At 38.2% G+C, this 17,112-nt stretch overlaps 2 long non-coding RNA genes across 25 annotated transcripts; both read left to right on the plus strand.

The window, feature by feature from the left end:
• Positions 1–3,028: 3,028 nt before the first annotated feature.
• Positions 3,029–5,028, plus strand: LOC149389700 (uncharacterized). Of its 4 annotated transcripts, none has more exons than XR_016300550.1 (9): positions 3,029–3,252; positions 3,459–3,614; positions 3,735–3,915; positions 3,991–4,113; positions 4,201–4,303; positions 4,486–4,572; positions 4,658–4,741; positions 4,821–4,888; positions 5,003–5,028. It is a non-coding gene; the product is annotated as an uncharacterized LOC149389700 (long non-coding RNA). The 4 variants fall into 4 exon arrangements; XR_016300549.1 differs by having other exon boundaries at positions 4,009–4,113; XR_016300552.1 differs by having other exon boundaries at positions 4,009–4,113; positions 4,486–4,556.
• A 1,009-nt stretch (positions 5,029–6,037) lies between these two features.
• Positions 6,038–16,093, plus strand: LOC149389701 (uncharacterized). 21 transcript variants are annotated; one of them, XR_016300548.1, is made up of 21 exons: positions 6,038–6,142; positions 6,222–6,305; positions 6,399–7,037; positions 7,258–7,821; positions 8,128–8,290; positions 8,382–8,945; positions 9,377–9,690; positions 9,785–10,450; positions 10,542–11,169; positions 11,374–11,430; positions 11,536–11,749; positions 11,883–12,005; positions 12,169–12,291; positions 12,363–12,481; positions 12,686–12,935; positions 13,015–13,082; positions 13,480–13,615; positions 13,709–13,793; positions 13,885–14,385; positions 14,475–14,788; positions 14,880–16,093. It is a non-coding gene; the product is annotated as an uncharacterized LOC149389701 (long non-coding RNA). The 21 variants fall into 21 exon arrangements; XR_016300533.1 differs by having other exon boundaries at positions 12,686–12,766; positions 12,852–12,935; positions 13,885–14,788; XR_016300543.1 differs by having other exon boundaries at positions 12,686–12,756; positions 12,852–12,935; positions 13,885–14,788.
• The last annotated feature ends 1,019 nt before the right edge of the window (positions 16,094–17,112 follow it).

A 17,112-nucleotide genomic window follows, 5' to 3' on the forward strand; every position in this document is an offset into this window, starting at 1 on the left:
TTCTCGTAGTGCCAAATGATCTGGTTGGGAGAATGATATAAGTCAAGTGGGATGCTTTTAATAGCAACCTGGTCAACCGTCCAACACATATTTATTTAATTCATCATCATCCCAGCCTTGGCCATTCTCGCGAACAAGAGAGCTTACTAGCCTTCTTGTTCCGTCGTCGGGACAATGATTGAGCTGAAAGATGGGGTATAGGGACCCATTTGTCCTTGAAGATTTATGATCATGCCGTCATCGCCTTTCGATTAAACACAACGGATATCATTGATATTTTCCAAGACGGAAGCGATAAATCTCGCATTTCGATTAAACACAACGGATACCATTTATATTTTTTTTTCTTTCTTTTATTATTGTCATAGTCATTCCTTAAATCTCTATGGTTTGGTTTAGTTTGCTTGTCATTATATACATACAGTTTTTGTTGTTGACTGACTTGTTTTTTTCAAATTTTTTTCCATCGCATATTTGATTATTTTGTGGTTTTGATATCGAGTAAATACTACATATAATTTAGTTTTATTAATTTAAAAAAAAATTGGTTAACAAAGAGTTGGAGATATTTTAATACAAAATCAAGTTTATATTTCCTTTTCTTGTTACTCACGTAAATTGTCCTTTCTTATGATCGTCATGGCTGCGTTTGATTGAGATTAAAATGCCCTATTTTTGTTTTTTTGAAAAAACTAAACTGCTTATCTGATGTTTGGTAAAACATTTTTCACAAAAAACTTCAAAAGCAATTTTAGATTTTGTACATGAGATGGAAAAGCTAGGATTCATAACTTTAAGAAAAAGTGGTTTTAAGTTTTCTATACAAATTACCATAATATCATCGTACAAAGTGTTTATAAGTCATCTGTATGATATTTTAAAATTCTATCTCCCTTCATAAATTGTGAAATTTTTTGTACCATAATACATAACTTTTCTCTCGGTCTCATCTTTTTTTATCTAAGATTGAAACTTGTTAAAAAATGATTTGTGCATTTTATTGGAATATCGTTGACCGTTGGATCCAATAGTAGTTTGTCTTATTACGTTTTATTTTTTCTCTTCTTTTTTTTTAGAAAAAAATATTATTCATATATATACATATAAATAAACATATTAATAATTTTTAAGAACATGTCTATTTTAATCTTTTTATTAGAATATATTTATTTTATCAAACATTAAATCAAATTTTATTATCAGCAACAACTGTTTATATATATAGTTTAAAACAATTGTCGGTTTTTCAAAATGGCATGAACTAGCCAATTCAAACTATGGCTTTTGCAAAATAGCCATAGTTTCATTAGGTAAAGCAAAATAGCCAATTGAGAGTACAAATACCATAATACCCATTATTGTTTGATATATAAGCTTCAGTTCTAAAATTTCGTCTCCTTCCTTCTTCACTCTTCTGATTCAAAATTCAAACGCTGCCGAGTTCTCGCCGACGACGGTCGGCGGCGGCGAGCTGTCGTAGCTTTCGACGGAGCTCCCGGCGCGCAGCTCGAACGAAGGAGAGCGGAGACGATGAAGGAATCTGCGCGGCTCGGAGCCGAGAGAAACAGAGCTCCGGAGACTGAGAGTTCGGTCCGAAGCGGCGGAGAGAGATTGAGAGCAGCGAGGCCTCCGGCGACTGAGGCGGTGATGGGGAAAGGAGATGATGATGTTAGGGGCGGAGAGCGAAAGTGGAAGCCATTGATGGACTGGATTGAGGTTTTCGATTATCCGAATTTGTGCGTTTTACGGTGTTTTGTATTCTGCGGTCATGAATTGGATTTCCAGGTTTTCATTAAATTTAATCCTACCTCGATTAATTTTAATCTCACCTTCATAAAGCTTACATTCTGTTTTTATAGTTCGTTGTGATTAAATTTAATCCTGCCTTCACTAATTTTAATCCTGTGTAATTTAATTCAAAATATTTGGAATAGATTGGCAGGATTAATTTTGTTCATATTTTCATGAATTTAAGGTATGATTAATTTTAATCCAGCCTAAATTAATTTTCCAACATACCAACAGACTAATCCAACCTTCAATGAAATTAATCCAAACACATATAAACATATCCAAACTGATATAAACTACCAAAACACATACTTAAACATACCAAATCATTGTCTAAATATTTCCAGAAACATACTATAGGTTTCATAATAATACCAAAACATACTAAAGGTTCCATAATAATACCAAAATAACCCAAATATTACTCTATCCATTCTTATTACATGTTTCTTCATTTATCAAACATACTAAACTCATTGGTAGCTCGATCTCGTGGTCACTCAGATTTGACAAGATTCCTTTATTCCCATCGAGTCGTGTGTGCGTGTTGATTTTGGCATTGCTGTTCCATGCCTCTCGCACAATCACGAAATCGCTCGGGTTAATCTACCCTTCATTAAATTTAATCCTAGGTTATAAAATCGGGGAGAATTAGGGTTTAGAATCGCTTGAGAAGAATTAGGCGCGCCAGTTGGAGGAATTAGCGGGCGGTGCGGCGGAGGCGCGGGGCGGCGAAGGCGGGCCGGAAATGGTGGACCACGTGGCGCAGCTCGTGGGCGTCGATGGAGAACGCCTTCGTGGCCTCCGAGCACCCGAACGTGGCCGACGACGCCGGCAGCCGATCCGCAAAGGGGCGGCGGAGGCACCACGTCAGCAGCTCGTCGCCGATGTAGACGCCGCCTTCCATGGCCGTCGTCGACTGGATTTCTTTGTTCAACCCTTGGCTCCGCCGCACCAGTCCCCGGACTATGAACACCATTATTTAGATTGGCTCTCATTCTCTCATTATCTGCGTTCATTAATTAATTAAGGTTCAGAATCGTTATTGGGCCTAGGGTATAATTGGGTTTTTTAGAAACTTTAGCTATTTTTCTCTTAGTTGACAAACTATGGCTATTTTGCAAAAACTTAAGTTCTATTTGATTATTTAGCCGCTTGCCCTTTGAAAAAAAAACAATTTTTTTTCAACTGAATCTAAAACCATCTTTTTTTCTCTTTCTATTTATCATCCCGATCTTGAACGATTCTCCGAAACCTTACATTTCGAAATCCCAATCGCTCTCGAATCTCCCACTCGCCGTCGCTATATATCACGCGCCACCCATCTCTGGTCGAAACCCTAGAGCTCTGGTTTTCGGCACGACGCCGGTACTCTCTTCGACCACCGCGAACCAGATCCGCTTCCTGTTTCAGAGTCTCGGCGATGCGAATGCCGATTCCGTGTTCCGAGAGCTCTCTCAGGTCAGTATCTTGATTACGAAGCGTTTCCTTTTCTTACAAGTTTTCAAGAAAAAACTAGCATCGTAACTCATTCCCATGTTTGCCGATATAATTATTTTCTGTATTTATGGAAAAGAAATTCTTTGTTTATTTCGTGGATAGTTTTCGGTGAAATTTGACTTTTTTGGTTCTGGTATACGGATTTTTTTTTTGTTTCGGGGATTCAGCGCGGTGATCGGGGCTAAAAGCGCAGGTGGAGAGCCCGATTCTCCGTGGAAAGAACCGAGTCCCCACCCCTTTTATACCAATGGAACTCAAACGATTCTCTCGAACCCATTTCGCACTCACTTCTGGAAATATACGATTTTACTGATAGAAAATCGGTAGGGCCGGTAGGAGATTTTTCAGTTTTAACCGGAAATTTGAAAACTCTCACTTTCGTTCTTCAGCTTCTTCTTTTTCTTCGGTACATTACTTTGATCGTTGTTTTTCATTTTATTCAGATGAAAGCCGATGTGGATGAGTATCACGAGATATGCGACATGTTCCAACGTGGGACTTATTTTGGTTCTTAATCGGTGCTGCTTAAGATATCTTCCAGGCTTTGATATTCGAACTTGATACGGTACCTTTCCCTCAAATCAGATGAGTCAAATCATACACTTGTTTGATGAGTCAAATCAGGTTAGTATTATTATACTCGTTCACTGTTCTAAGTAAATTCTGGTCACTCACCACTGTTTCTCTTTGCATTTAAAGGGTGTGTGTAATTTTCAGCAGGAAATCATCCAAGAACAAATCACAAGAGTTCTGTTGGAACGCCTGATCGTCAACCGGCCTCATCCCTGGGGCCTTCTCATAACACACATCGAGCTAATCAAGGTTCGTTCTTTAAACACCCTTCATTTTTCTTGCTTTCTTGTTTCAAGTAAATTCTGATTGGTTTTTTTTGGCTAAAAATGTAAACAGAATCCTAGATACAACTTTTGAACCGGGGTTCATCAGATCCACGTCGGACATTGAGAAGCTTGTTGAGTCGGTGTTGAGTTCTTGTGGAGGTCTGAAGCCTTCTGTAAGTCTGATTAAAATTAACCTCATATCCTTGTTTTAAGTTACATGAAGTCTATTTGGATGATTCCCTTAGACCTCACGTGGCTTTATGAACGGATACCAAACAACCTTCATTGTATGTCAACTTCTGAACCATCTTCTGTTTAAAAAGTAAGCCTATAATCCTTTTCATTTTAACCACAGGGCATTTGTTCTGCGGTAAGGAAGAGAGGCTTTGAATCTGACTGAGGCAGAGGTCACAATCCCAAGAGCACGTGGGGTTATATATATGTATATTTTTATTTATCTCTCTCAGTTTTGTCAAATTCCCAGATTAAAGAGGATTTTCGTTGGCTGACACTTTGATTACATACAGCCACCAAGTACCGTTAGCGCTTCTTCAATGCTTTCTTCTTCATCCCCTGGTTTTGTCCTTCCTGCTCAATTACTGCATTGCAGAGTAAATTTTAATATTTTCTCTTTGTGCATTCTATCTTTCGTTATTTCTTGGAGACATTGCTTACATAAACATTAAACAGGATTTGGTGCTGATGTGAACATTAAAACCTTAGTTGCTGCTGCTCAGAAGAGAGTAACTCCAAATAAGGTACTGGTTATGTTACATTTTATGTATCTTATAACATTGGCTGTATTCTGCGTGGGTTCATGGTTTGTAACATGTTACATTACATAGCCTTTTTTGCATGTATTCTATGTACAGGCTCCAACATTTGAAGTTCAGGCAAGATATCATTTAGGGCATGTTTGGTTAAAAATGAAAAGATGAATGGAATGTGAATGAGAATAAGAATCGCAATGAGAATGGAAAGTAAACTTTTTTCTTTTGTTTGGTTTGTTTTTTTAAGATAAAAAACTGAGAATGGAATGACTTTTGCTTGGACAAAAATATCCTCATAATTCATCTTCCTCGTTTGATAATATTCCAAACCCATTTCTTCAACAAAAAACTATTTTAATCAATCAAAATCTGCAACTCAACGAAATCATATTGTTCAACAAAGTAATACATCTAGTAATCCAAAACATCAACTAAAATAAATAGTCCAGTAAATACATCTTATTAAAAATAGGTTTAGGCAGATTTGAAAAAAAAAAAAAAAAAGTGGGTAAATTCTTTATCTTTTTTTTTTTTTTTTTTTCTCTGCAAGTTCTTGTCAAGAGCATCAAAGAAGAAGTGTGTTGTCTCATCCCGATTTTTCGGCCCTGAAAAGGAAGTTAGAAAAAAAAATTTATATATCCCCCACAACTCCCACCTTTCCAAGAAGTTCGCCGGAGAGCATGATCGGAGCAATTTTTCAGTCGCCGGAGTTGTCGATGTTCGGGCCTGAAAAGCAAGTTAGAAAAAAAAAAACCATCACCTCCATCAACTCCCACCTCGCCCAGAAATTCGCCGGGATGTGTGACCGGAATACTTTTCCAGTTGCCGGAGAGTATAACCGGAGTACTTTGCTAGTCAACAGGGTATTTTACAAGAGTCGTCAATGAAGTGAAACGAGATTGAAAAGTAGTGTATAGGATGTACTGATTGGGTAATTTGGGAAATATGAATTTTTATTGATGGAATAAGGGATTCCTCCCACTTACTGGGGTAATAGGGATTACATCAAAATGAGTGAATGACCATTTTTACAGAATGATCATTCTCATAAAATTAAGCAAACCAAACAATGCAATGTATTTTTTGTCTTTCCATTCCATTCCATTCCAGCTTGATTCCATCATACCAAACATACCCTTATCGTTAATAATATTTCAATCACCAACATTGGAGCCATATCCAAGGAGTTCAATGAAATATTTAAGGAGCAATATTGTCCATTGATCGCGTTCATGAAAAAAGGTTTGATTTTCTTATTTGTAAAGGACTTTTAGCTTGGAGTTAAAATTTGCCTGACATATTTATCTATATTGGAGCATAGTCTGCATTAATTTAGGTACCTGTCTAGCGGAAATTTAATTGGAAGGAATCAAGTTGCTGGCTCGCATCATCCGTGAATATTAAGGTGTGTGTATTTGCCCACTTTGTAAAAAAGAGAAAAATTGGAAAATCTTCTACACTGGTTAAAATCTTTGTACCTCGATTTTTCTCGTTGCAGGCTTATCTCAAGGGACTAATGATTGTAGTCGGTACCATTTGCTTCAATGGTATAAATATATATGACCCGCCAAAGTCCTACGGTTGAGACCTTATTGTTTCGCGAAAGACAACGATCTAGACCGGATTGACCCGCTATAGACCCATGATCTTGATTGATTAATACGCAAAATACCAACGATCAAGACCCGATTGACCCTACTACAAAGACTCATTAACGAGACCGGATTGATATGCGAAATACTCACGATTGACCCACAATAGACTAACAATCTTGACCTGATTAATACGCAAAATTCCAAATATCGAGACCCGATTGACCCTATAACAAAGACCCGTTAACGAGACCCGATTGACCCTATTTCAAAGACCTGTTAACGAAACCCAATTGATCCGCGAAAGACTCACGATTGTGACTCGATTGACCCACACAATTATGTTGATTTTTTTTTTAACAGATGTCTATCAATGTAATTTTATTTTTTGCATGTATCGTATGTACAGGCTCCAACATCTGAAGTTCAGGCAAGATATCATTTATCATTAATGATATTTCAATCACCAACATTGGAGCCATATCCAAGGAGTTTAATGAAATATTTGTGGAGCAATATTGTCCATTGTCCGCGTTCATGAAAAGGTTTGATTTTCTTATTTGTAAAGATCTTTTAGCTTTTGAGTTGAAACCTGGAGTAATAATTAGCCTGATAGGTTTATCTTTCTTGGAAGGAATCAAGTTACTGGCTCGTATCATCCGTTATTATTGAGGCGTGTTTCTTTACACATTTTATAAAAAGAGAAAATTTGGAAAATATTCTACACTGGTTAAAATCTTCGTACCTTGATTTTTCTCTTTGCAGGCTTATCTCAAGGGACAAATAATTGTAGTCAGTACCATTTACTTCAATGGTATAAATATATATGACCCGCCAAAATCCTACGGTTGAGACCATATTGTTTCGCGAAAGACAACGATCTAGACCGAATTGACCCGCTATAGACCCATGATCTTGACTTGATTAATATGCAAAATACCAACGATCGAGACCCGATTGACCCTATTACAAAGACCCATTAATGAGACCCGATTGATATGCGAAAGACTCACGATTGTGTCCCGATTGACCCACTATGGAGAGTTGGTTGCCTGCGGATGACCCACATAAAGACTCGATCAGACTATAAAAGTCCTATCGAGAATCAATATACTCGTGAAAGACCCGAGATCGAGGTTTGATTGACCCGCGGAAGAGTCTCCATCGAAACACAATTTACTTACTAAAGATCCACTATAGAGACCCGATTGACGCACGATAGTCTTACGACCGAGATCGGATTGACCCTATTTCGAAGAACTGTTAACGCGACCCAATTGACTCGTAGAAGAGTTGTTGCTGCTGAGAAGAGAGTTAACTCCAAATGAGGTACTTGGTTACATTACATTTTACGTATCCTATAACATTGGCTGTATTCTGTTTGGGTTCCTGGTCTGTAACATGTTACATTACATAGCCTTTTATAACTTATGGTGTTCAGACTTTTTCGGCACTAGTTAATTTCAGCCATAACAAGTGTGTTAAACTAGGTATGAGTAGAGACTCTGCATGTGGGAACTTTGTGTGGAAAAACATGTGGCTAGCTAGTACTAGTCCAATTATGGTTGCCTATTACATTATTTATCCATAATTATTCATGATACGAGCGAACTCACAACCATTTCGTGTGTGTAGAGGTGCTTACCATTGAGCTATGGTGGGATCTGAAATTCAGGCAAGATATCATTTATCGTTAATGATATTTCAATCACCAACATTGGAGTTATAATTTGCCTGATAGGTTTATCTTTCTTGGAAGGAATCAAGTTGCTGGCTCGTATCATCCGTTATTATTGAGGTGTGTTCTTTGCCCATTTTATATAAAGAGAAAATTTGGAAAATATTCTACCCTGGTTAAAATCTTTGTACCTCGAGTTTTCTCTTTGCAGGCTTATCTCAAGGGACAAATGATTGTAGTCAGTACCATTTATGTCAATGGTATAAATATATATGACCCGCCAAAGTCCTACGGTTGAGACCTTATTGTTTCGCGAAAGACAACGATCTAGACCGGATTGACACGCTATAGATCCATGATCTTGACTTGATTAATACGCAAAATACCAACGATCGAGACCCGCTTGACCCTACTACAAAGACCCATTAACGAGACCCGATTGACATGCGAAAGACTCACGATTGTGACCCGATTGACCCACTATCGAGAGCTGGTTGCCTGCGGATGACCCACATCAAGACTCGATCGAACTATGAAAGTCCTATCGAGAATCGATGTACTCGTGAAAGACCCGAGATCGAGGTTTGATTGACCCGCGGAAGAGTCTCGATCGAAACACAATTTACTTACTAAAGATCCACTATAGAGACCCGATTGACGCACGAAAGTCTTACGACCGAGATCGGATTGACCCTATTTCGAAGAACTGTTAATGCGACCCAATTGACTCGTAGAAAAGTTGCTGCTGCTGAGAAGAGAGTTAACTCCAAATGAGGTACTTGGTTACATTACATTTTACGTATCCTATAACATTGGCTGTATTCTGTTCGGGTTCATGGTCTGTAACATGTTACATTACGTAGCCTTTCATAACTTATGGTGTTCATCAGACTTTTTCGGCACTAGTTAATTTCAGCCATAACAAGTGTGTTAAACTAGGTATGAGTAGAGACTCTGCATGTGGGAATATTGTGTGGCAAAACATGTGGGTAGCTAGTATTAGTCCAATTATGGGTTGCCTATTTCATTATTTATCAATAATTATTCATGATGCGAGCGAACTCACAACCCTTTCGTGTGTGTAGAGGTGCTTACCACTGAGCTGTGGTGGGATCACTGAATATGAAAAGAAAAGCATTATGTTAATTTTTTGTAACTGATGTCTATCAATGTAATTTTTTTTTTGTGCATGTATTCTATGTACAGGCTTCAACATCCGAAGTTCAGGCAAGATATCATTTATCATTGATAATATTTCAATCACCAACATTGTAACCATATCCAAGGAGTTCAATGAAATATTTAAGGAGCAATATTGTCCATTGTTCGCGTTCATGAAAAGGTTTGATTTTCTGATTTGTGAATGTCTTTTAGCTTTTGAGTTAAAACCTGGAGTTAAAATTTGGCTGACACATTTATCTATCTTGGAGCATACTCTGCATTAATTTGGGTACCTGTCTAGCGAAGTTAATAATTGGAAGTAATCAGGTTGCTGGCTCTTATCATCCGTGATTATTGAGGTGTGCTTCTTTGCCCATTTTATAAAAACAGAAAAATTGGAAATTCTTTTACATTGTGGTTGAAATCTTTGTACCCCGATTTTTCTCTTTGCAGGCTTATCTCAAGGGACTAATGATTATAGTCGTACCATTTACTTTAATGGTATAAATATATATGACCCGCCGAAGACCTACAGTTGAGGACCTGATTGTTTCGCGAAAGATAAACGATATAGACCAGATTGACCAGCTGTAGACCCATGATCTTGACCCGATTAATACGCAAAATATCAATGATCTAGCCCGCTATAGACCCATGATCTTGACCCGATTAATACGCAAAATACCAATGATCGAGCCCGCTATAGACCCATGATCTTGACCAGATTTATACGCAAAATACCAATGATCGAGACCCGATTGACCCTATTACAAAGGCCCGTTAACGAGACCCGATTGATCTGTGAAAGACTAATGATTGTGACCCGATTGACCCACTACTGAGAGCTGGTTGCATGCGGATGACCCACATCAAGACTCGATCGATCTGTGAAAGACCTATTATCGAGAATCGATAAACTCGTGATAGACTCGAGATCGAGGTTTGATTTTCTGATTTGTAAATGTCTTTTAGCTTTTGAGCTAAAATCTGGAGTTAAAATTTGCCTGACACGTTTATCTATCTTTGAGCATAATCTCTATTAATTTGGGTACCTGTCAAGGTGAAGTTAATAATTGGAAGGAATCAAGTTGCTGGCTCGTGCCATCCGTTATTATTGAGGTGTGTTTCTTTATCCGTTTTATGAAAAGAGAAAATTTGAAAATCTTCTACACTGGTTAAAATCTATCTACCTCTATCTTTCTCTTTGCAGGCTTATCTCAAGGGACAGATGATTGTAGTCAGTACCATTTACTACAATGGTATAAATATATATGACCCGCCAAAGTCCTAGGGTTGAGACCTTATTGTTTCACGAAAGACAAACGATCTAGACCGGATTGACCCGCTATAGACCCATGATCTTGATTGATTAATACGCAAAATACCAACGATTGAGAGCCAATTGACCCAATTACAAAGACTCACGGTTGTGACCCTGTTGACCCACTATTGAGAGCTGGTTGCCTGCGGATGACCCACATCAAGACTAGATCGAACTGTGAAAGACCTATTATCGAGAATCGATATACTCGTGAAAGACCCGAGATCGAGGTTTGATTGACCCGTGGAAGAGTATTGATTGAAACGCGATTTACTTAATAAAGATCCACTATAGAGACTCGATTGACGCGCGAAAGTCTTACGACCGAGATCGAATTGACTGGAAAAAGAATGTGATTGGATTGACTCGCAAATGACCAAAGATGGAGATTAGATATACTCAGAAAAGACCCACTATTAAGACTCAAATTGACTCGCGAAAGACTTTTGTTCGAGTGCTAATTGATCAGAGTCTCGGCGATGCGAATGCCGATTCCGTGTTCCGAGAGCTCTCTCAGGTCAGTATCTTGATTATGAAGCGTTTCCTTTTCTTACAAGTTTTCAAGAAAAACTAGCATCGTAACTCATTCCCATGTTTGCCGATATAATTATTTTCTGTATTTATGGAAAATAAATTCTTTGTTTATTTCGTGGATAGTTTTCGGTGAAATTTGACTTTTTTGGTTCTGGTATACGGATTTTTTTTTGTTTCGGGGCTTCAGCGGCGGTGATCAGGGCTAAAAGCGCAGGTGGAGAGCGCAATTCTCTGTAGAAAATCGGTAGGAGAGTTTTCAGTTTTAACCGGGAATTTGAAAACTCAACTTTCTTTCTTCAGCTTCTTCTTTTTTGTCGGTACATTACCTTGATCGTTTTTTTTTTCTCAGATGAAAGACGACGTGGATGAGTATCACAGTATATGCGACATTTTCCAGCGTGGGATTTATTTTCTGCTTCAAATACTCTTGTAAAAAAATCAGGAGTCACGACATTGTTGTCTTTCCTCTCCAACAGATCTGGCCACCGAATTTTTCGTTTCTCGCGGAAATAAAACAGAAAATTCTCCTCCCTGAAAACGAAGCGGTAGTCATTAGTTACAACGTACTTTTACTCAACTCCCTTGCATTTTACATCGGCTTATTTCTTTTATTTAATATATATGTACATGTTGGTCCTTATGGTCTAATAATACATTTTTGTGCGTGTCCATTCGATTTTCATTTGAAATTGGAAGAAGCTCAGGCAGATTCATGCTAGAAGGGCTCACGGACTGTCCACCCAAACAGTCTTGCTGGCTTGGTTCTCAATCGGTGCCGCTTAAGATATCTTCCAGGCTTTGATATTCAAACTTGACACGGTACCTTTCCCTCAACGCTGTTGCTAATCAACTCAGCTACCCAAACACTCATACCCTCTACTCTTTCTTCCTTCTACACTTGTTTGCTGAGTCAAATCAGTTTAGTATTATTATACTCGGTAAATTCTGGTCACTAAACTACTGTTTCTCTGTGCATTTAAAGGGTATGTGTAATTTTCAGCAGGAAATCATCCAAGAACAAATTACAAGACTTCTGTTGGAGCGTCTGATCGTCAACCGGCCTCATCCCTGGGGTCTTCTCATAACACACATCGAACTAATCAAGGTTCGTTCTTTAAACACCCTTCATTTTTCTTGCTTTCTTGTTTTAAGTAAATTCTGATTGGTATTTTGTAGCTAAAAATGTAAACAGAATCCTAGATACAACTTTTGAACTGGGGTTCATCAGATCTGTGTCGGAAATCGAGAAGCTTGTTGAGTCGGTGTTGAGATCTTGTGGAGGTCTGAAGCCTTCTGTAAGTCTGATTAAATCAAACCTCATTTGCTTGTTTTAAGTTAAATAAAGTCTATTTGGATGATTCCCTTTGACCTCATGTGGCTTTATGAACGGATACCAAACAACCTTTATTGTATGTCGGACAAACTTCAAAGTTATCTACTTCTGAATCATCTGCTGTTTAAAAAGTAAGCCAATAATCCTCTTTTCATTTTAACCACAGGGCATTTGTTCTGCGGTAAGGAAGAGAGGCTCTGAATCTGACTGAGGCAGAGGTCACTATCCCAAGAGCACGTGGGGATATGTATATTTTTATTTATCTCTATCAGTTTTGTCAAGTTCCCAGATTAAAGAGGATTTTCGTTGGCTAACACTTTGATTACATACAGCCATTAAGTACCATTAGCGCTTCTTCAATGCTTTCTTCTTCATCCCCTGATTTTGTCCGTCCAGCTCAATTACTGCATCGCAGAGTAAATTTTAAAATTTTCTCTCTGTGCATTCTATCTTTCACTATTACTTGGAGACATTGCTTACATAAACGTTAAACAGGATTTGGTGCTGTTCTGGACACCAAAACCTTAGTTGCTGCTGCTGAGAAGAGAGTAACTCCAAATGAGGTACATGGTTATATTACATTTTAGGTATCCTATAACATTGACTGTATTCTGTCTGGGTTCATGGTCCGTAACATGTTACATTACATAGCCTTTTATAGCTTATGGTGTTCCGACTTTTTCGGCACTAGTTAATTTCAGCCATAACAAGTGTGTTAAACTAGGTATGAGTAGAGACTCTGCATGTGGGAATATTGTGTGGCAAAACACGTGACTAGCTAGTACTAGTCCATTATGGGTTGCCTCTTTTATTATTTATCAATAATTTTTCATGATGCGAGTGAACTCACAACCATTTGGTGTGTGTGGAGGTGCTTACCACTGAGTTATGGTGGGATCACTGAACTTGAGAAGAAAAGCATTATTTTAATTTTTTTTTTTGCATGTATTTTATGTACAGGCTGCAACATCTGAAGTTCCGGCGAGATATCATTTATCATTAAGAATATTACAATCACCAACGTAGGAGCCATATCCAAGGAGTTCAATGAATTATATAAGGAGCAATATTGTCCATTGTTGGCGTTCATGAAAAGGTTTGATTTTCTGAATTGTAAATGTCTTTTAGCTTTTGAGTTAAAACCTGGATTTAAAATTTGCCTGACACGTTGATCTATCTTGGAGCATAGTCTGCATTAATTTGGGTACCTGTCTAGCGAAGTTTTTAATTGGAAGGAATCAAGTTGCTGGCTCGTATCATCCGTGAATATTAAGGTGTGTTTTTTTGCTCACTTTATAAAAAAGAGAAAATTTGGAGAATCTTCTACACTGTGGTTAAAATCTTTGTACCTTGGTATCTTTGCAGGCTTATCTCAAGGGACTAATGATTGTAGTCAGTACCATTTACTTCAATGGTATAAATATATATGACCCGCCAAAGCCCTACGGTTGAGATGTTATTGTTTCGCGAAAGACAAACGATCGAGACCGGATTGACCCGCAATAGAAACACAATCTTGAGCTGGTTAATACACAAAATACCAAAGATCAAGACCTGATCGACCCTATTACAAAGACCTGTTAACGAGACCCGATTGATCTGCGAAAGACTCACGATTGACCTGCAATAGACTCACGATCTTGATCCGATTAATACGCAAAATTCCAAATATCGAGACCCGATTGACCCTATTACAAAGACCCGTTAACAAGACCCGATTGATCTGCGAAAGACTCACGATTGACCCGCAATAGACTTGCGATCTTGACCCGATTAATATGCAAAATTCCAAATATCAAGACCCGATTGACCCTATTACAAAGACCCGTTAACGAGACCCGATTGATCTGCGAAAGACTCACGATTGTGAGTTGATTGACCCACACGATTATGTTAATTTTTGTAACAGATGTCTATCAATGTAATTTTATTTTTTGCATGTATTCTATCTACAGGCTCCAACATTTGAAGTTCAGGCAAGATATCATTAATAATTAATAATATATCAATCACCAAAATTGGAGCCATATCCAAGGAGTTCAATGAAATATTTAAGGAGCAATATTGTCCATTGTCTGCGTTCATGAAAAGGTTTGATTTTCTTATTTGTAAAGATCTTTTAGCTTTTGAGTTGAAACCTGGAGTTAAAATTTGCCTGACTCGTTTATCTATCTTGGATCATATTCTGCATTAATTTGGGTACGTGTCTAGCGAAGGTTTTAATTGGAAGGAATCAAGTTGTTGGTTCGTATTCTCCGTGATTTTTGAGGTGTGTTTCTTTGCCCATTTTATAAAGAGAAAATTTGGAAAATCTTTTATATTGGTTAAAATCTTTGTACCTCATATTTTTCTCTTTGCAGGCTTATTTCAAGGGACAAATGATTGTAGTCGGTACCATTTACTTCAACAGTATAAATATATATGACCCGCCAAAGTCCTACGGTTGAGACCTTATTGTTTCGCGAAAGACAAACGATCTAGACCGGATTGACTCGCTATAGACCCATGATCTTGACGTAATTAATATGCAAAATACCAACGATCGAGACCCGATTGACCCTATTACAAAGATCCATTAATGAGACCCAATTAATCCGCGAAAGACTCGCAATTGTGACCCGATTACCCACTATTGAGACCTGGTTGCTTGCGGATGACCCACATCTAGACTCGATCAAACATTGAAAGACCTATTATCGAGAATCGATATACTCGTGAAAGACCCGAGATCGATGTTTGATTGAAGTGCGGAAGATTCTCAATCGAAACACGATTTACTTACTAAAGATCCACTATCGAGACCCGATTGACGCGCGAAAGTCTTACGATCGAGATCGAATTGACCCGCAAAAGAATGTGACTGGATTGACTCGCGAATAACCAAAGATGGAGATCGGATTTACTTGGAAAAGACCCACTATCAAGACTCAAATTTACCCACAAAAGACTTGTTCGAGAGCTAATTGATCAGAAAGAAAATCCAATACCGAGACCTAATTACCCTAAACAAGACATACGAGCTAGCTGAATGATCCACGAAAGACTCACGATCGACTTCCGATTGACTAGCGAAGTACCTATTATTAAGAATCAATCAGCCGGAGAAAGACCAAGACCGATGTACGAATAACTTGTGAAAGACCCATTACAGAGACCCGATTGATTCGTGGAACACATACGCGACCCAATTGATTCGTAGCAACTCTGCTACTGAGAAGAGAGTTGCTCCAAATGAGGTACTTGGTTATTTTACATTTTACGTATTCTATAACATTGACAGTATTCTGTGTGGGTTCATGATCTGTAACATGTTACATTACATAGCCTTTTATAACTTATGGTGTTCAGACTTTTTCGGCACTAATAATTTCAGTCATAACAAGTGTGTTAGTAGAGACTCTGCATGTGGGAATATTGTGTGGCAAAACATGTGGCTAGCTAGTACTAGTCCATTATGGGTTGCATGTTTGATTATTTATCAATGATTTTTCATGATGCGAGCGAACTCCCAGCCATTTGGTGTGTGTAGAGGTGCTTAGCACTGAGCTATCATGGGATCACTTAACCTTGAAGTTAATAATTGTAAGATATCAAGTTGCTGGCTCTTATCATCCGTGATTATTGAGGTGTGTTTATTTTTTTGCCCATTTCATAAAAACAGAAAATTTGGAAATTCTTCTACATTGTGGTTAAAATCTTTGTACCTGATTTTTCTCTTTGTAGGCTTAACTCAAGGGACTATGTTAATAGTCGTACCATTTACTTTAATGGTGTAAATATATATGACTCGCCGAAGACCTACGGTTGAGGACTTGATTGTTTCGAGAAAGACAAACGATATAGACCGGATTGACTCGCTATAGACCATGATCTAGACCTGATTATTACGCAAAATACCAACGATCGAGCCGCTATAGACCCATGATCTTGACCTGATTTATACGCAAAATACCAACGATCGTGACTCGATTGACCCTATTACAGAGACTCATTAAGGAGACCCGCAAAAGACTAACGGTTGTGACCCGACTGACCCACTACTGAGAGTTGGTTGCATGTGGATGACCCACATCAAGACTCGACCGACCTTTTAAAGACCTATTATCGAGAATCGATAAACTCGTGAAAGACTTGAGATCGAGGTTTGATCGAACCGCGGAAAAGTATCGATCGAAACATGAGTTACTTGCTAAAGATCCACTACCGAGACCTGATTGACGCACGAAAGTCTCACGATCGTGATCGGATTGACCCGTAAAAGAATGTGATTGGATTGACTTGCAAATAACAAATGATGGAGATCGGATATACTCGGAAAAGACCCACTATCAAGATTCAAATTGACCTTGAAAGACTTTTGTTCGAGAGCTAATTGACCAGGGAGAAAATCCAATACTGAGACTTAATTAGCCCAAACAAGACATATGAGCGAGTTGAATGATCCATGAAAGACCCAGATTGACATCCGATTGACTCGCACAATACCTATTAATGAGAATCAATCAACCGGAGAAAGATCAAGATCGATGTATAATTAACTTGTGAAAGACCCATTATAGAGACCGTATTGATTTGCTAAACACATACGAACGC

Source organism: Urtica dioica, chromosome 8 (assembly GCF_054948205.1).
Source record: "Urtica dioica subsp. dioica isolate 48M chromosome 8, U.dioica_male_clone48M_v1_H2, whole genome shotgun sequence".
Classification (NCBI taxonomy): domain Eukaryota; kingdom Viridiplantae; phylum Streptophyta; class Magnoliopsida; order Rosales; family Urticaceae; genus Urtica; species Urtica dioica.